This window comes from Nerophis ophidion, linkage group LG03, assembly GCF_033978795.1.
Source record: "Nerophis ophidion isolate RoL-2023_Sa linkage group LG03, RoL_Noph_v1.0, whole genome shotgun sequence".
NCBI classification, from domain to species: domain Eukaryota; kingdom Metazoa; phylum Chordata; class Actinopteri; order Syngnathiformes; family Syngnathidae; genus Nerophis; species Nerophis ophidion.
The window spans coordinates 47,793,803-47,814,831 of NC_084613.1; the positions used below are offsets into that span (position 1 = coordinate 47,793,803).

General features: G+C 40.9%; 1 protein-coding gene across 3 annotated transcripts in view; it reads left to right on the plus strand.

Moving 5' to 3' along the window:
• Positions 1 to 568: 568 nt before the first annotated feature.
• Positions 569 to 21,029, plus strand: part of LOC133549720 (serine/threonine-protein kinase PAK 6) — a 72,697-nt gene continuing 52,236 nt past the window's right edge. Inside the window, exons 1-2 of one of the 3 annotated variants that reach the window (XM_061895434.1) lie at positions 569 to 1,010; positions 18,786 to 18,892. The gene's annotated coding sequence lies outside the window, so the exon portion shown is untranslated. Of the gene's footprint in view, positions 1,011 to 18,785; positions 18,893 to 19,828; positions 19,924 to 21,029 lie in introns of those variants that run through there. The other 2 variants (XM_061895433.1, XM_061895435.1) reach the window with 2 other exon arrangements.

Here is a 21,029-nt window from a genome sequence, read left to right on the forward strand (position 1 = left end):
TCCAAACGCCATGTTTTACACATATGCCCCAAATCCTGATCCTGCGTGCGCTGCCAGTAATTTCTGCATGACTTGACCCAAATACATTTTTTTGCCTAGTGCCTCGTCTTATAGCTGCTCTGTAAATTATTCAAGAAATGCTTGTGGTGGAAAAGAGAGGGGAACGTTTTCATTCACGCAATGACCTGGAGATGCATGACTTTTCTTTTGGGTCACATTAAGAAAGTTGCGAGGAAGATGACTGTGCCCCCTCCCTTTTCCTTTTATACCATCTGCCATACCTGACCCCTTCATCCCATGGATAATGCATTTGACGGAACAGCAGCACAGTAGGCAGCACCCTCATGTTCTCATGTCACCCAGATTACGTGTAAAGGAGACAGCGCGGGGAAGGGAGGAGGGGGTTGGCAAACGGATGAAAGGTATCCCAGGTGATGAGGTGTACGGGAGGTCTGCTCTCCTTACAGTCACTGGATACCAGACGTTTAAGAAAACACTCATGCGTTCCATGCGCGCAGACACTTGCATACGCTGCCATTATTTCTTCTAAGGACACTCCAATGAGGCAGTGGGAGGAGGCAGGGAGGAACAGAGAGAAGGAGTGTGTGTCTGAGAGAGCGAGCGAGCTGGAGAAGGAGAGGTAGAGAGGGGGTGGGGATACAAGGACCTGGATGGGGCCGAGATATTGTTTCCTCCTGGATGCTGCTGCCTGGCCCCTTCATGGCTTTTTCTGTCCTTCCTCCAGCGTGTCGACCCCGCACGGACCAGCAGCACTCAGCAGCCATGGTGCCGGGGATAGATCATCCCCAACGAAGAGGCTTTGATATGGCAGAGTGCGCTTGTGCCTGCAGGGAGGAACGCGTCAGGCTTTCCCAGGCAAGCGGCAGCCTGCAGTGAGAGCCAGTCCTCTCATGTCTTCGTGCGTGTGTGCATGAGTGCCGCCAGTGTGTATGTGCCCACTTTCAACCCTTCCTGGAGGAGAGTGGCTCCCCCTGTCACTGGACAGTAAGGTAAGGGGTTTTGTTTTGCATCCAGTGCCTCCCCATGTTCCCTCTCTTGCTATATAACGAAGCTCCATGTCATTGATGAAGACGAGTGTACGCAATTGGTTGGTTGGAAGAGAAGCGGAATAGAGCGGCGGTGAGAATGCAGAGCAGCCAGGGGGTGTTTGACGGTAAAAAGACGGAGATGCAGCTTCACATCCTCCCCCTTTTTTCTGTCGTCTCTTTTGTCAACCTTCATAGGGATCACTCAAGGCAAATACAGAGCGTGTGTGCTCTTTCAAGCTCATGGAAAAATGACTATGTCCTCCACTCTCATGGGAAGATTGAAGAGTACACCTGAGGAATTTATGAGGTCAGGGGTCACAGATGTTCTGTGAAAAGGAGGCTTGGCAATCAGGACACCACACATAATCTGGCTACTTTAATATGCCAGCCTCGTCCTTCAGACGGGATCATTTCATTGTTTAGTGGCTACGCTATGCCTCGACAGTTGTTAGTTTTCTGTGCACTTCCGAGCTGCGCAAGTTTTCATTTGTACTTAATAAGTTACCTTTTCACTTGCAAGTGCTTGCTGTCTCTGCATCTCGGGGTCACCTTGTAAGCAACTATTTATTTGAAATAATCTTTCTTGTAGTTCATCCTTAATATGTTAGCTGACACCAAACTCTTGTAAATAAACCTCATACTGACTTCTACTTGAGGGGATGCACAATGTTTGGCCGAACGATAACCGACACAAACATTCAGAAAAAATTGCAGTTGAAAAACGAATTATACGAAAACCGAGGTCATACTGATGTGTTGTGAGTGAAAGCAATGACTAGAACAGCAAACAAGGGAGGCACTGTTTCAACTATGAACTGTTTGCTTGTGGATTTGACTCTTATAAAACAAAATACACTACATTGCCAAAAGTATTTGGCCACCCATACAAATGATCAGAATCAGGTGTCCTAATCACTTGGTGTATGAAACCACAGGTGTATAAAATTAAGCACTTAGGCATATAGACTGTTTCGACAAACATTTTTGAAAGAATTGGCCGCTCTCAGGAACTCAGTGATTTCCAGCGTGGAACTGTCATAGGATGCCACCTGTGCAACAAATCCAGTCGTGAAATTTTCTCGCTTCTAAATCTTCCAAAATCAAATGTCGGCATTATTATAAGAAAATGGAAGAGTTTGTGAAAAACAGCAACTCACCCACCGAGTGGTAGGCCACGTAAACTGACAGAGAGGGGTCAGCGGATGCTGAAGCGCATAGTGCAAAGACTTTCTGCACAGTCAGTTCCTACTGAGCTTCAAACTTCATGTGCCTCTCCAATTAGCAGAGAGCTTCATGGAATGGATTTCCATGGCTGATCAGCTGCATCTAAGTCATACATCACCAAGACCAATACAAAGAGTTTGATGCAGTGGTGTAAAGCACGTCGCCACCGGACTGTAGAACAGTGGAGACGCCTTGTCTGGAGTGAGGAATCACGCTTTTCCATCTGGCAATCTAATGGACGAGTTTGGGTTTGGAGGTTGCGAGGAGAACGGTACATTTCGCACTGCATTGTGCGGAGTGTGAAATTTGGTGAAGGAAGAATTAGGGTTTGGGGTTGTTTTTCAGGAGTTGGGCTTGGCCGCTTAGGTGCACCGACATCATATTGAACCCTATGGGTTAGGAATTGGTTGGCACTTCAAGTTCATATATCAGTCAAGGCAGGTGGCCAAATACTTTTCAATCCAATCCACTTTATTTATACAGCACATTTAAACAACAATAACGTTTCCAAAGTGCTGCACAGCCATGTTAAAAACAATATTAAAAAAAACAACAATATTATGCTCCACCAATGACTGAATAAAAACAAAAAATAAATAAATATAAAACCAATATAAAAAAACAATATAAAAACAAATATGATTAAAAACTATTTTAAAGGGTAAAATAAATTAAAACAGTAAAATAGAAATCAAAGTGTATAAAAAACACAGAGGACATCAGAGGACAGAGGACCACACAACTCACGTAGTGTTAAAAGCCAAAGAATAAAAGTGGGTCTTAAGACGAGACTTAAAACACGCCACTGTTGAAGCAGTTTGAACATGGAGGGGCAGAGTGTCCCAGAGCTTAGGGCCGACCACAGAGAAGGCCCTGTCTCCCCTGGTCTTAAGTCTGGTCTTGGGCATCACGAGCTGGAACTGGCTCTCGGACCTCAGAGCGCGAGCAGGAATGTAAATTTGGATGAGGTCCGAGATATATTGAGGTGCCAGTCCATGTAAAGATTTAAAAACAAACAGCAATGTTTTAAAATCAATTCTGAAATGAACAGGGAGCCAGTGCAAACTCTGAAGAATTGGGGTTATATGCTGGCGTTTCCTGGCCCCTGTTAAAAGTCGTGCTGCCGCGTTCTGGACTAACTGCAACCGGGAGAGAGCTTTTTGGCTAATGCCAGCATAAAGTGCATTGCAGTAGTCCAGGCGACTTGAAATAAAAGCATGCACGACTTGTTCAAAATGGTTAAAAGATAAAAACGGTTTAACCTTTACTACAGGTCGAAGGTGATAAAAACACGATTTTAAAACGCCATTGACTTTTGGCAATATAGTGTATATGCTGGTTGAAAACATGTTCCACTCTTGAATATCCACTGAAAATCAATGAGGGCAAGCTGTTCTCAAGAAGCGAATGGATTTTAGCTTTAACCAAATTGCTTTTTCATCACAATTGTTCCCCTATTGACAGCCCTGCAACATACTTGCTCGAAACACAACACCTCAAAAGTACCCTGTATGCAATCGTTGATATTGAAAAGCAAAGTGACAAGAGAATCTCCTTTAATTGCACATACCCTCACTCACAGGTGAGTTTCTTCTTCCCTGCAGGCGACATGCAGGCTGACACATACATGGAAGACAACACATACGTGGAGGTGTCACTTGTATCCACACCTGTTATTATAAACGCTTGTGTTATTGTTATATCATGAGTCAGCCCTTGGAAGCAAACGTGCACATTAGCGGCTTCACGTAACCGGCAGTCAGGATTAAAACAGGCAGCCTAAATTAGGACAGCGTGTCGCAAGTCCCCTCGCTGGGTTGGAAAATAGCGCCCGTGACATTGGAAGGTAGAGGAGTGGGTACACATTGATACTGCTGGAGAGCTTGAGCCTGTGTGTCGCCTCTCATGACAAATAGGAATCAAAGCTTTCTTAAGCACATGCAGCCTGCACACAGGCCTGCTGCATCAATAAATTAGACCCAGGAGAGAAGATCTGAACTGGTACCATTTGGTACATTAGCTGACCTTTACTGCATGTGCGAGTCAAAAGGATTTTTCAGGAAATACGTTTGCATTTTACACTCATGTATTTAGCTTGTGTCCACACAAAAACCCGGCGCATGCATCCCCTTTTTCACGGCAAAGATGTAACGTATCTAGAGGGAGAGTAGCGTGGAAAAGTACGATGCTTATACCAACAACGTGCATTTCCACTTTGAATACTTTGGCGACATACAGAGGTGGTCGTTTGGGCTTCCCCAACCTTTGATTTCAACAATGTACAAAGATCGAGGCAAGGACACAAAATTCACCTTTTTCAAATGGATTTAATGTTCATATCAATATTTGTGAGGTCATCTAATAATTATTGTAGGTGATCATTTTGCCACCTTTTGTTTATCCGCAATGTGTTCCTGTGACTCCAACACATGTGCTTGGCCAGTTGGGCGGACAGTAGATTCCGGATGGTTGCGGACTTAGAAGGAATGACCCGACTTTACACAATTTTCAAAGGGAATTTTTTTTCACATTATTATTCTTGTCCTGCTCATGTCTTAGTTTAAGTTTACTAGTAGTCTCCCTATGCTTAAGTGCAGTTTTGTTCCTAGTGTCACTCGACTCTCTTTATTTACATTCTGTTGCTAGGATCCTCATGCACACACCTGTCTGTCATCATGATTAGCGTTTCCGCCTGTTGTAAGGCTAATCATTTCCATTTTTATGCACGCCCTGCCGTGCAGTTAGCACGGTTCCAATCTTCACCCAGTTATGTTTCTGGCTTTGCTTGTTATGTTCTTTGTTAACTTTATACTACATTCCATTTAGTATTTCCCAATTTAGCTATGCTGAATAAACACTTTCCAAACATTTTTCTCAGCGACACAATTCCCTTCATTGTATTTTTGCCTATTTAGATTAAATACTGTACAATGTACAATGACAATAAAGATATATTCTATTCTATTCTATTCTATTCTATTCTATACTTGCCATGCACGCTGATCCTGGGGCCTCTTGCCTTTCCCTTACGCATCTTGAGAACACGATCATCACCACAATGTAACTAACATGTGACAGATTGGAACCCCAAAATGGGTTTCTCGCAAAGGAAGATGGATGGAGGATATTCTTCTTCTTTTCGTGTCTTTGAAACATGTGGTTATATGACAGTTTTTTGTTTCTTTAAACAGTCTTTTGCATTGTCGCCTAACTCTGCGAGATCTTTTATGCTCCACCTTTTTGGTAGCAGAGGACAGACAAGGCAGTGCTGCATTGTGTGGTCCTCTTCTCCGCATTCGCAGGAGGTTGGGCCAGTTTTGTAGCCCCATTTGGCCATAGCAGCTTTTGATTGCCCTGTTTCTGTTCTCAGGCAGTTTAGTGTCTTCCACTGGACCCATGGTGTTTCTGACCCGAGGGGCAGGTCTTCAGAAGGGGGGATTCCCGTGTCAATAGGACATACTTGCCAACCTTGAGACCTTCGATTTCGGGAGGTGGAGGGTGGGGGGGGCATGGTCGGGGGTGGGGCGGGGGGCGTGGTTAAGAGGAGAGTATATTTACAGCCAATTCACTAACTCGAGTATTTCATATATATATATATATATATATATATATATATATGTATATATATATATATATATATATATATATGTATGTATATATATATATATATATATATATATATATATATGTATATGTATATATATATACATATATATATAGAATTCACTGAAAATTAAGTATTTCATACATATATATATATATATATATATATATATATGTATGAAATACTTAACTTTCAGTGAATTCTAGCTATATATATTTATTTTATTATATATATATAGATAAAAGAAATAGTTGAATTTCAGACGGCACCTCTCAAATACACAGTAATAAAAACACAGTTGTTCTACTAACTGTACTGTGCTTGCTGGTTACAAAAAAAACCCAACAACAACACTTACCTTTCACTATTTGAGTAACGTCACTTCCGAGTTTCCAGAAGATGGCGCCAGTATGTGATTTGCCCTGCCGTCTCCCGCTGTCAGCTTTGTTCGTTTTTGTGTTGTTTTCGTCTCTGTCAGCTCACTGCTTGTGTATGACCGCCAACCACTGTTGGATCTTTGCCCTTTTCCGACTGATATGATCAACTTCTATGTTGGTTTTTCGACGTTTTCCCCTGGCCGGATTCCTGCCTTCCTTTCCCGCCTCGTGGCTCCTCTCCACCGCCACCTGCAGGCTGTGTGTCGGACCCCACCTGGATTAGCTGCGCCCTTGGACGTGCTGGCCCCCGCCAGGTTCGGTCTTGTGAACGCAATATCTTTGACAAACAAAACGTTTAACCTGAAGGATTTCTTCACTTCCCGTGGACTTGACTTCCTCTGTGTGACGGAAACATGGCTGAGAGCCGGTGAGTCCGCCCCTCTTAATGAACTTTTGCCTCCAGAGTGTTCCTACTTTAATTCTACGCGGGCGTCCAGTCGAAAAGGAGGAGGATTAGCAGTCGTTTTTAAAAATGACTTTAAATGCCGTCAGATCCGCCTGCAATCCTCCCTTTCAAGCTTCGAACTGTGCATGTTTGAGCTGGAGGGGGCTTGGCCTCCAGTTCCAGGTGAATTTCGGGAGATTTTCGGGAGAAAATTTCTTCCGGAAGGTTTCTGGCAGGGGCGCTGAATTTCGGGAGGGTTGGCAAGTATGCAATAGGAGGAGGGTCTTTCTCTAGTCTTTGTGTCCATAGCTGGAGTCTGGTTTCTTCCCGAGATATTGTTAGGGGCTGGACATTGCTGAGGAAGCTTCTCCTTGACTTCAGATGTTGGGCTGAGGGTTCACGTCCATAGAGGAGGGCGCGTTCATCACTGGTAGCTTTTGTGAACTCGACTCGGCTGGCAACTTCCCGTCTCACATCTGCAGGGCCAATGCCAGCGAGGAGATGTAGGTTATTCTCAGGTTGGTAAGCTTCAAGCAACCATTGATCAAACGGCAAGTGTTGTTCAGCGCTGGGTCAAATTTCTTGGCATTGATTGATCTCTCCCAAACAGGACATGCGTACTCCGCAGAGGAATAGCACAGGGCCAGAGCAGTACATCTTAGTGTGTGTGCTGTGGCTTCCCATTTGGAATTTGTCAGTTTCCGTAAGATGTTGTTTCGGGATCAGACTTTCAATTTGGGGTTTTTGATGTGTTCCTTGAAGGAGAGGTTGCGGTCCAGGGTTACGCCAAGGTAGACAGGGTTGGTACAGTTCTCAAGTGGTGTTCCAGACCATTTGATGTTAAGAGGTTGGTTCGCATCCTGGATCCTGAGATGGAATGAGCAGACTTGGGTCTTCACAGGGTTTGCGTGTAGATGGTTTTGCTCGTAGTAGAGGAGTAGCTCATCTAGTGCTGAGGTGAGGTTTGCTTCTACCTCTTCAAATGTACTCTCTTGAGGTGTTACACAGATGTGTTACACTTTGAAGCCGAGCAGAAAAGATGGAGGATATATTAATAGATGAAGACAGACACCCGCTTACTGTTGTATGGCTCGAACAAGGAGTTTGAGGTGAACGAGGACATCTCTCCTGGGGTGTGGACGCCTGGAACTTGCTAATTTCTAAGATTACGATTACAGAGAACCGACACCTTTTCCGGGAAAGAAACGAGGGGACCACACAGTTGGGTCTTGTTTTGCCCGGTGACTAACCCTAACCCGTTCTTGACTCACACAGAAGTCATCCTCAGCACCCTTTCCACTCGCATCTCCTTCCTTGCCAATTCAGCCCAAGAACGGTATGATAAACACACACATTGCTTCTGTTTATACGTCTTGGAATATCATTCCGCCCAGTCAAGACTCAGCCCCGTCGCAGCCCGATGACGTCACACCACCAGCTCCAGGAGCATGTTCACTAAGGCGCAGGAGAAGTGTGCGTGCACGTGATGCGCTCAATTCAGACACTCCTGCCGTTTCAAATGCCACCAATCATTCTCTACTAAGTGACATGAAGTCAAGCACTGCTGACTGCATGGCCCTTTTCTCTGAAACTAAAACAGCTAGCCATTCTTGCTCAGTGGCTTTCTGGTTAGAGTGTCCGCCCTGAGATTGGTAGATCGTGAGTTCAAAGCCCGGACGAGTCATACCAAAGATAACAAAAATGGGAACCATATCCTGCATATTGTGTCATTTCTCATTTTATTATTTTGTCAAAGTTATAAAGGACAAGCTGTAAAATTGGATTTTCAATCTACCTGTTCATTTCCTGTTAATATCTGCTTATTTTCTGTTTTAACATGTTCTATCTACACTTCTGTTAAAATGTAAAAATCACTTATTCTTCTGTTGTTTGGATACTTTACATTAGTTTTGGATGATACCACAAATTTTGGTATCGATTCGATTTCAAGTAGTTACAGGATCATACATTGGTCATATTTAAAGTCCTCATGTGTCCAGGGACATATTTCCTGAGTTTATAAACATAATATGAATGGAAAAAAAAAAAAAAAAATTCTATGACGATAAAAAAATAGATCCGCTATTGTACTAGGTGTTATTACAGTGGATATCAGGCAAAGATCCACCCATGGCATTTGTTTACATTGAGGAGCGCTAACTTTTGTTAGCGGTGACGCCGGTGAGCTAGTGTATCATCCTACGGTGTGTTGTGAAGCATGTTTAGCTATTCCTCGTCCTGCAGGGACGATACTTGTAATAAACTCACTTTATTCGTCGCTGTGGCGGCGAGGATTAGTGATTTAGAAGTAGTTAAAACACTGCCGAATGCGGATGGATATTTGCTGATAGCTAGCTAACTAGCCATGTCTTAAAGCACATCTTCCTGTGTTATGGCTTCACCTTTATCGTTAGTTTTTAGGCCAAAATGCGTCTACACACCTTGTCTACTTGAAGTACTCAGTGATTGTGCGCTGCCGAACATGCTCCTCTCAGAAATGTCATGACGTGATGGCGCGTCGTCATGCCCAATGGGAACTGGTACTTTTCAAACAGAGTATAGACCGTTTTTGTTCATTAGTACCGCGATACTATACTAGTACCAGTATGCCATACAACCCTGGGTTCCACTATGTAAAAGCGCTTTGAGTCTCTGGAGAAAAAGTGCTATGTAAATGTAATTCACTACAAACTTCACTTCACGCTGAGGTCGTGGGCGAAATACTGACACCGTCTTGAATCTTATTTAGAATCAGAATACCTTTATTGTCATCAGCTTCCTAAAGGGGGTCCAGGGCTGATAGCTGTGCAGCTGGGGATGCACAGCTTCCGCCAAGCCTGCAACTCCATGAAAGTCTGCCTCCTCCTTTGACGGACTCTTTGGAGAAGTACAGCAAGGCACGGATAGACGAGGTGTACCAGAAGGTGCTGATGGATGGATCCCCTTCTTGGGACGATACCGCCAGCAACCATGCTGCTTGCTGCAGGGCGGAACCCATTTTTGTCCATTTTGACGTCAAGCATTATCGGGTCGGATACGGTCTAGTGACAGTATGAAGTCACTCGATGCAATCGTCCTCAAATCCCCCTTTAAATACACGCTTGTTGACTGCACAGAGAAGCGCTGAGGATGACTGAGAAAAGAGGTTAGACCTTGCGCAGACACAGGGTCAAGTCATGTAATGTAAGGAGACAGAAAAATGTGGCTGATTTGTGAAGACACAGACTGCTCCATTCTTTCGAGCCTACTTAATTATTTTCCTTCATATCAGCTCCATCCATTCATCCTCCTCATTGCTCTTTCCTCCTCTAGCTGTCACTACAGCTAAATGTCCAGATTTTTTCTTCTTCACCTCGGTACGCTCTTGTTCCAGGACAAGACGGAAAGGCATCAATGACCCTGGTGTTAAAGTCTTGTTTTATATATATTCATGGTTGATCGTGAAAGTTTTGAGTATCTTTGTCAATCGATCAATAAGGATTGGGTATCGTTTACATTATATCTGATAACGTTGCCAAATCTGGACTGCACTGTAATTCTTAAACAGTTCCTGAAGCAGTAATTAAAATAAAAAGAAAACATTCAAAAATTGCCCGAAAACTCTACAGTACCTTTTTAAACACAATTCTGCCACACGCAAGTTGAACAGAATAATAATTTGAATACTTATGTTGTATAAATGTAAAAAAAATAATAATTAATCCTCCACAATTAAATACAATTGTGTGCATAATATGGACAGTAATTTAGATAAAAAGTCACACACAATTGCTATATTGTTAGACTTGTGCAACAACCTGCTGGTGTTGCAATGAATATGCTCAGAATTCCGCTGTTTGTGAATGCATCGTGCCATGAGTGTGATTTATGTTTAATGAGGAAGTGTTGTGTTCCTGGCGTCAAGAGTGACACAGAAACGTGCACTAGTTTGAATACTGTGTGGGAAGTAAGTACAGCTTTTGGCGAACTAAAGAAGGCAATAAAGTTTAGAAAGAACTGAAGAATATCTACATTGCTTCCATTACTTTTGCTTCATTTTGTGCTTGGTTCTGGGCATTCCTGTTAACTTCCCTGGTCTGGAACCCAGGATGCAGAGCAAAGAAAGGCAGCGTGCGGGTAAAAAAAGTAAATTAAATCTAGTGCAGTGCTGGAAGTACACAGAAGACAAACACTTGTCAAGGTACAAACGTTTGTATACAAAACACAAAAACACTAAAAGAAATAGAAAGCAGTGAAACAAATTAACCAGCAAAAACCTCTGAACGGGGACAGCAGAAGAAGCTTCTTGATTCGCTATTACAGACAAGTGAGTCTCTTAATAACAAACTGGGGACAGGTGCTCAAGCCAGAAGTAAAGTGGCTGGGAAACAAATGCAGACAGGATGTAGAATGAAAATCTAACGCTGGTTTAGAAATAATACAAAATACAGGAAACTCATGTTAATGTCCAAACTGCCATGTGGGATCATAACAATTATGTGGTTTTAGAAGGCAACAAAAATAAAACAACACGAATATAGGCTGTGCTCGATGGCATCTGAAAACCAAAAAGTACGAAATACACAATAATAATATACAATATACTAATTAAATATATATAAATAGTTTATTTATAGTGGAATCGGAACCCCTGAATACAATTTAACGGTGAGGTCCCCAAAGATTCTCACCTCTACTACCGTAGCCATTATCATACCAAGTTCCAGTACCATCCCTATTCATGATTCAATTGAAGTAATAGTAGAGTGGAAAAACAAGTTACTTCTATATTGAAGCTATTATCATATATGTCTGATGTATGACACCGAAAGACTTACAAAGTCTGCAAGTAAATACAAACCCCGTTTCCATATGAGTTGGGAAATTGTGTTAGATGTAAATACAAACGGAACACAATGATTTGCAAATCATTTTCAACCCATATTCAGTTGAATGCACTACAAAGACAAGATATTTGAAGTTCAAACTCATATACTTTATTTTTTTTTTGCAAATAATAATTAACTTAGAATTTCATGGCTGCAACACATGCCAAAGTAGTTGGGAAAGGGCATGTTCACCACTGTGTTACATCACCTTTTCTTTTAACAACACTCAATAAACATTTGGGAACTGAGGAAACTAATTGTTCAAGCTTTGAAAGTGGAATTATTTTCCAATACTTGTTTTATGTAGAACTTCAGTCGTTCAACAGTCCGGGGTCTCCGCTGTCGTATTTTACGCTTCATAATGTGCCACACATTTTCGATGGGAGACAGGTCTGGACTGCAGGCGGGCCAGGAAAGTACCCGCACTCTTTTTTTACGAAGCCACGCTGTTGTAAGACGTGCTGAATGTGGCTTGGCATTGTCTTGCTGAAATAAGCAGGGGTGTCCATGAGAAAGACGGCGCTAAGATGGCAGCATATGTTGTTCCAAAACCTGTGTGTACCTTTCAGCATTAATGGTGCCTTCACAGATATGTAAGTTACCCATGCCTTGGGCACTAATGCACCCAAATACCATCACAGATGCTGGCTTTTTGAACTTTGCGTCGATTACAGTCTGGATGGTTAGCTTCCCCTTTGGTCCGGATGACACGATGTCGAATATTTCCAAAAACAATTTGAAGTGTGGACTTGTCAGACCACAGAACACTTTTCCACTTTGCATCAGTTCATCTTAGATGATCTTGGGCCCAGAGAAGCCGGCGGCGTTTCTGGATGTTGTTGATAAATGGCTTTTGCTTTGCATAGTAGAGCTTTAACTTGCATTTGCAGATGTAGCGATGAACTTTATTTGGTGACAGTGATTTTCTCAAATGTTCCTGAGTCCATGTGGTGATATCCTTTAGAGATTGATGTCGGTTTTTGATACAGTACCGTCTGAGGGATCGAAAGTCACGGTCATCCAATGTTGATTTCCGGCCATGCCGCTTACGTGGAATGATTTTTCCAGATTCTCTGAACCTTTTAATGATATTATGGACTGTAGATGTTGAAATCCTTAATTTCTTGCAATTGCACTTAGAGAAACGTTGTTCTTGAACTGTTTGACTATGTGCTCACGCAGTTGTGGACAAAGGGGTGTACCTCGCCCTATCCTTCCTTGTGAAAGACTGAGCATTTTTTGGGAAGCTGTTTTTATACCCAATAATGGCACCCACTTGTTCCCAATTAGCCTGCACACCTGTAAGTGTTTGATGAGCATTCCTCAACTTTATCAGTATTTATTGCCACCTTTCCCAGCTTCTTTGTCACGTGTTGCTGGCATCACTTTCTAAAGTTAATGATTATTTGCAAAAAAAAAAAAGTTTATCAGTTTGAATATCAAATATGTTGTCTTTGTAGCATATTCAACTGAATATGGGTACAAAATGATTTGCAAATCATTGTATTCCGTTTATATTTACATCTAACACGATTTCCCAACTCATATGGAAACATGGTTTTTATATTGGTAGTGTTTGATAGCAGAACTAAACGTAAAGAAAGGACGAGAGATTACATTAGTCTTGTGGTCTTTTGTGGTTCCTATGCCTAGATATAACTATGAAGACCTGGTTGCGCAAATAAATTAATGTCATGTTAAATCCTAATAATAAATATTGTGATTGTTGGTCCACATTCACCGTATTTTTGTTATTAATTTTCATAGCAGAAACTAAATGCTTAGTTGTTTTCGCTGTTGTGCAGGAGAGCCAAGTGCTTTATTTGACACGAATGACCACATTAAAACGTTTTTGGTGATGTTTGTTAGCATCAAGAAAATATCCTAGTAGTATTAATAAACTCTATCGAATAAAAGTTTCGTAGGCTCAACAGCATTTACTGAATCCTTTTTGCTAGCAAACATTGCTGAACAACAACAACAACAATCAATCAATCAATCAATCAATCAATCAATCAATCAATCAAAGTTTATTTACATAGCCCTTAATCACAAGTGTCTTAAGGGGCTGCACAAGCAACATCCTTGGCTCAGATCCCACAACAGGGACATCTATAGATAAATAATGAGACACAATATGAACTTTACATCATAAAAACAACTGCAGACATGCATTTTAGATGAGACTAATATTTACAGCAGGAAATCAACTGCAAACAGACGTATCCTTTTTGTCATTAGTGTCACAATCACAGCAGCACGGCACTCGTTCTGTCAATCAAATACATTACTTAGCGATGCACGGATAAGTCTAACTTTGTCTTTCTCAAATTCATGCTTAATGTGTGAACCCCTCAGATGTAAAGACATGATGTGCCTTCAATCTTTTCTTCTTTAAATACCGTAAGTATAAAGTGAAGTGAGGTTGTAGCTAGCAGTAACCTATTGGTGAGGAAAAAATGGTTTAAATAATTAAAAACTATTTTTCTTAAGACTGTATGAATTTACTCAATCCCATTCTAATTAATTTTTTTCATAATCGCTTGTAAATTTGCTTCTTCATTTTTGAAAATACGCCCAAATTTGCACAGATTCAGGTCATAAACAGTAGCCTAATTGGGCTCTAAACCATCACCTGAAACCGAGAAGTGCCCGTATGTGCCTCTATATCACTTGGTTGCAACCCAGCTATAGTCAATAGTGTGCAAATATTGTTTTTTTTTGATTGAGTTTGAATTTATTTCGAACATGCAAGCATAATTAGACTTAGACAAACTTTAATGATCCACAAGGGAAATTGTTCAACACAGTAGCTCAGTTACAATGATGGAACAATGCAGGTATAAATAGACTAAATATAGCAATATAATATATAACATATATGTGAATATATACACTATGTACTTAATATGTTACAGTATATTATATATGCAGATATATTATGTCTATAACATATACAGTATACAATATATACCAATTACCATGTACAATATTACAGTATACGTGGCAGCCGCAGCATAAAATAGAGAGTAGATCCAGCAGAAAATAGAATATACATTAAAAACAAAGAGGAGTAGCTGACATAGAAGGTGTCAGGTGATAAACGGATATTATCTATTGCTGTATGGGAAGTGATTATACAGCTGGATGGAGTGTGGAATGAAGGAATTCTTTAATCGCACAGTGCGGGAAGGAAGCTGAGCCTGTTGGAGTATGAGCTCCACTGTCCCTCAATTGTCTGGTGGAGTGGGTGGGCAGGATGGTCCATGATGGCCAACAGTTTGTCCAGTGTCCTCCTGTCCCTCACTGGCACAAACACCTCCAACTGTGTACCAATAGTTTGGCCTGCTTTCTGGATCAGTTTCTCAATCCGCTTTGAGTCCCTTTTGCTGCTGCTGCTCCCCCAACAAACCACTGCGAAGTGCAGGGCACTGGCCACAACAGACTGATAAAAGATCTCCAACAGCTTGCTGCACACATCAAAGGACCTAAGTGTCATCAGGAAAAAAGAGTCTGCTCATGCCCTTCTTGTAAACAGCATTGCAGTTGTCCTTCCAGTCCAGTCTGCTGTTCAAATGGACTCCAAGGTACTTATACTGCCCCACTACTGCCACCTCTCGGCCCTGGATCTTGATGGGCTCCACCGGGGTCATACTCTTCCTGAAGTCGATGACCAGCTCCTTGGTCTTGTCCACATACACATACAACATGATACATCACAATTTCAAGTTTCTCTTTTCAACATGTTCGAAAAGGAGTAGGAGCTTATTTAATCCTACCCCTTTTCTTTTACATAACAGTTGCTAAAACTTTTGTTCACTTCCTGTTCTCACTTTATTCACAATATACTCCATAAGTAATCACAATAAAAATAAATCATTGGGGAAGTAAGTTATATTCCATACGATGAGATAAGTAAGATTATTTTGAGAATGAAAGAATGGTTGGATGAATAAATTCAGAATGTTTATCATGGTTCTTCTTCTTTGTACTTTGTAAACACTTGAAGTTTGAAGAGTTTCTTGAAGTGAATCATATTAGTACATTGTTTGATTGCTTTGCTTAATCCATTCCATAATTTAATTCCACATATTGATATACTGAAGGTCTTAAGTGTTGTACGTGCGTACAAATGTTTGAAATTACATTTTTCTCTAAGAATATTTTTGTCCTCTTTTTTTGAGAAGAATTTTTGTATATTCTTGGGTAGCAGGTTATAGTTTGCTTTGTGTATAATTTTAACTGTTTGCAAATTCACTATGTCGTGGAATTTCAGTATCTTTGATTTAACAAACAAATGATTTTTATGTTCTCTATGTCCATCCATCCCATTTTCTACCACTTGTCCAACATTATGTATTATTCAAACTGATATTTTTTGTAACACTGTTAGTGAAATAAGTATACTTTTATAATTATTTCCCCATATTTCTACACAGTAACTCATATATAGTAACACTAGTGAGCAGTAGAGAATATGAAGTGATTTTTGGTCTAGAACATGTTTTGCTTTATTCATTATTGATGTGTTTCTTGCTACTTTATGTTGTATATTTTTTACATAAGATTTCCAGTTCAATTTATCATCAATCATTATACCTAGAAATTTGGTTTCATTTACTCTTTCAATTTCTATTCCGTCTATTTGTATTTGTCTTTGACTTTCTCTTCTACTGTTACCAAATAGCATTATTTTAGTTTTACTGAGATTCAACGATAGTCTGTTTTTATCAAACCATTTTTTAAATTTGTTCATTTCTTCTGTTATTATTTGTATTATCTTCTGTGTGTTCTCTCCTGAACAAAACACTGTTGTATCATCCGCAAATAATACTAACTTGAAATCTACTGTAACTTTACAAATATCATTTATATAGAAATTGAATTAATTAGGTCCTAGTATTGATCCCTGAGGTACACCACAGGATATATTTATAGTCGTAGAAGTATGTTCGCCTAGCTTCACGTATTGTTTCCTGTTCGTTAGATAACTTCTTATCCAGTTTAAGACTAACTCTCTGATGCCATATCATTGTAGTTTTTTTGAATAAAATATTGTGATTAATTGTGTCAAATGCTTTAGTTAGATCCATAAACAATGCTGCCGCACATTTTTTACTATCTATTTCATTGGTAATTTCTTCTGTAATTTCTACTAAAGCCATTGAAGTTGAAACATATGCTCTGTATCCATATTGGTTCTCTTCGAGTATTCTATTTTTATTTGTGAAACCCTCTAATCTGTTATTGAACAGTTTTTCAATGATTTTAGAAAGTTGTGGGATTAAAGAAACCGGTCTATAATTTGTAAATTGATGTTTGTCTCCAGTCTTATGAATTGGTGCAACTTTAGTTATTTCATTTTGTTTGGAAATATACCTGTTTGAAATGATAGGTTACTAATATACATTAATGGTCATGAAATATTTTATAAAAAACCTTTTTTATCGTTTCCATATCAACTAATAGGTCGATACTAATATTTAATCTATATTTTGATTCTGAAAGAAATAGTGATTGTTGAAGGACTGTAATTGACCCTCTGGCATATTTGTTTACTTGTTACATACATTGTGTAGGATGTTTACATAAGTGAGTTAAAAAAATAAAGCTAACATATATTCACGCTGATGTTCATGTTAGAACATTAGAACCCTCAAATATATTACACTATAAATATAAACTAATAAATGATATTACTTTTATTTATTTTCAGGTAGAAACACACATTATTAAGGTGTGGCAACAAGTATTTTATAGTAGTGGTCGCGACTTCCTTGTTCATTTACAGAATGCGGCAAACTTCCTTTGTTTTTACTTAATCGAACTGCACATCCAAGTGACGTCAAGGCCACATTTGGACCTGTGCGCGTTTACACTGGAGTCTGATAAAGATCACATTTTACTTGCAGTGTAAAGTCAGCTGGAAAAAATCAGATTTCGAAATTATCAGATCTAGGCCACTTTGGCCTGCAGTGTAAACTTGGGTTATACTTGTATAGCGCTTTTCCACCTTTTTTTTTTTTTTTTAAGGAACTCAAAGCGCTTTGACACTATTTCCACAGTTACCCATTCACACACACATTCACACACTGATGGCGGGAGCTGCCATGCAAGGCACTAACGAGGAACCACATGTTTTGCTCAAGGACACAACGGACGTGACTAGGATGGTAGAAGGTGGAGATTGAACCAGGAACCCTCAGGTTGCTGGCACAGCCACTCTCCCAGCCGCGCCACACCATCCTCAGTCATAGTTTGGTGATTGCCCTGTCTTATCACAGGGGGCACAAAACTAGACCCATTAAGGCAGGGGTGTCCAAACTTTTTCCACAAAGGGCCGCACACTGACGAGTCAAAGCATGCACGGGCCATTTTGATATTTTATTTTGTAAAAAATAAAAAATAAAATCTATTACAGACATACATTTACAGACAAATGTGTCTGCTTTGTATTAATATTAGTATTAATATTAACTGCCATATTTGATTATGTATACATTTTTACTGTTGTTTTTTTGTCTGATTTTATTCCAACAACATGCCGCGGGCCAAAAAACTTGTGATGCGGACCGCAAATGGCACCCGGGCCACACTTTGGACACCACTGCATTATGGCATGATTGGAGGAGTTCGGCTTAAAATAACACAAGCGCAATGACCTCAATGCCATTCATTGCTTTTGGTATGAACACGAACAGAGACGGCGATCCAGCAAACCATCTCTCAGATCCATCTCATTGAATAGAAATAAAAAATCGCTCTTGATAAGCCTAAATATGTTGTTCTAACGTGAGCATTTGTTCCAATACCTATGTCAATCTTCCGTATTCTGTGCATCGCATGGTTATTGATTATTTATAACAGTATTTGTGAAGCATTCAAACTGTCTGGGACTTGGACAGTTTGGAAAAATGACACATTGCTGTCACCCAAAGTAAAAAAAAAAAACTCCTATGACCGGGGCTTTTAGAATTTTTCCTTGCCCGGATGTGGATTCAGGTCAGGGGATTTTGTTGTGGTTTGTGAAGCCCTTTGAGGTACTTGTGATTAAGGGCTGTATAAATAAACTTTGATTGATTGATTGTAAGTATGTATGTAATGGTTTATTTTAATATTATCTGCCCCAACAATTTATTACGGCCAGTTGCAGGCTTTCCAAAATCCTTTCCGTACTTCCATCCATCCATCCATTTCCTACCGCTTGTCTCTTTCCAGATCGGGGGGGCGGGGGTGGGAACCCACGCAGTCAAGGAGAGAACATACAAACTCCACACAGAAAGATCCCTAGCCTGGGATTGAACTCAGGACCTTCATATTGTGAGGTACATGCACTAACCCCTGTTCCACCATGCTACCCCCTTTCCGTACTTCAGTTTCCATAAACTATACAGGGAAAGTACTCCATAAATGTCACTTCACATGTCCTTGGGTGTTCTCTATATTGTGTCCTTGTCTTGGAATGGAGCTTTATCACAGGTGCAGATCAATCCTGCTTGAACATGCACGTAAAATCTACGGAAAACTTCACCCGAACACTTTTTTTTTTATCTCCCAGATGTCATGTGAGTCCAAAACTTGAGCGTGACCTGCCTTGGGAAGACACTGCAGGGCCTCTTTTGAAATACTCTTTTGCAAAATGTGGTAACTTTACAGAGTTAGTAGCTGCGTGCCATTCTTCTGCAAGTTTGCTCCTCAGATGCGATCCGCACACCCACCCTCTGCTTTCCCCACATGAGAGACAGTCTCATCACGCTCAAAGGGCAAAACGGTCATCATAATGAAGCTGATAGAAGCGCAATCTTTGCGCTCACACCACTGCACTGCAGTCAGAAAAGAACCTTGACGCTTACCATCATCCCATGACTGGATACGCTTGGTAATTCATTACAGCTGGATTATGTTTCCACTGTACGTGCATTGACAGGCAAATAAAAAAAAAGAAAAGAGGATTACCTCATCACCACCATTTTTTTCCCACTCTCACCTCACTAGTTGACACGAATCACACACAGAATCCTAAAATTAGATCAGTGAAGGACTGCACATACTAGCAGCGTCACCTGCATGCACATTCACCACATTTATACAAGGGAGGCAGAATTTAGGGCAAATAGTATGGGAGGGACAAGGGGGAGGAGGGGGGAATCATTCAGCACAGCTCAGGGCGCTAACGTCAAGCAAATCCAATACCTCTCTTATCTCGCCATCCCCTCCCACTCACTACTGCTCCGCAGGATGTGAACATAAGTGGACAGAAAATATGCCTCCCGTGTTGCATGTTGGAATCATATGGACTGCTCGGCTGCATTTCCTCTGTAGCCTGACGAGGGGACCATCCAGCTGGGGTTGGGGGGTAGGCTTGCAATCGGACATTTATTTCCACTCCGTTGTTTATTTGTGCAGTTATGTGGGCAACACCGCGGGCAGATTTGATCTTGATATTGCTCCCAATTTGCATGCTCCATTTTTTGATCCTCTCCTTAAACGCGTTTCACGCCTGGCATGCGGTCGCAAGGATGGAAATAACCAATGAAGCACGATTCCAGCATGGCCTCATCCTCCCAGGCAGTAGCTGTCGGAATTGTGCCTCAGCACTTTGATATATTTAAGATACAGTAAGCCACTGAGGAAAAGGGTCAAGTCCCAACAGTTTAGGGAGGATATGTGACCAGGAAGCATGATTTTTGCACTGTGCCAGTTGTACCCTGCGCATATCTATAATACTCGAAAATAGATAGCTTATCTTTGTCAAGATGGTCACACGCTTGGTAAGGGGGTCAATATTTGGCCAGTGTGGTGTCGATCAGTGTTGGTCAACCGTTTTGGAGCCAAGGCACATTTTTGTTCATTGAAAAAATGTGGAGGCACACCAAAAGCAGAAAACATTAAAAATGTAAACTCTGGAGTTGATATTGACCGTAAAAAGTCATTGTTGCAATTGTTGGATACGAATTCAAACCATAACCAACCACGCATCACTACAACTCTTGTCTCAAAGTGAGTGTCACGACCTGTCACTTCACGCTATGACTTATTTGGAATTTTTTGGTGTTTTCCTTTGTGTAGTGTCTTGCGCTCCTACTTTGGTGGCTTTTCCTGTTTTGTTGGTATTTTCATGTAGCAGTTTCATGTCTTCCTTTGAGCGCTATTCCCCGCACCTGCTTTGTTTTAGCAATCAAGACTATTTCAGTTGTGCGGACGCTATCCTTCTTTGTGTGGAAATTGTTGATTGTCATGTCATGGACGAACATACTTTGTGGACGCCGTCTGCTCCACGCGCTGTAAGTCTTTGCTGTCATCCAGCATTCTGTTTTTCTTTACTTTGTAGTCAGTTTTAGTTTCGCTTTCCATAGCCATCCCTAAGCTTCAACGCCTTTTTAGGGTCACTCACCTTTTGTTTATTATTGGCTTGGCTTAAGCATTAGATATGACGCTTACAAAGCAATTAGCTACCTACTG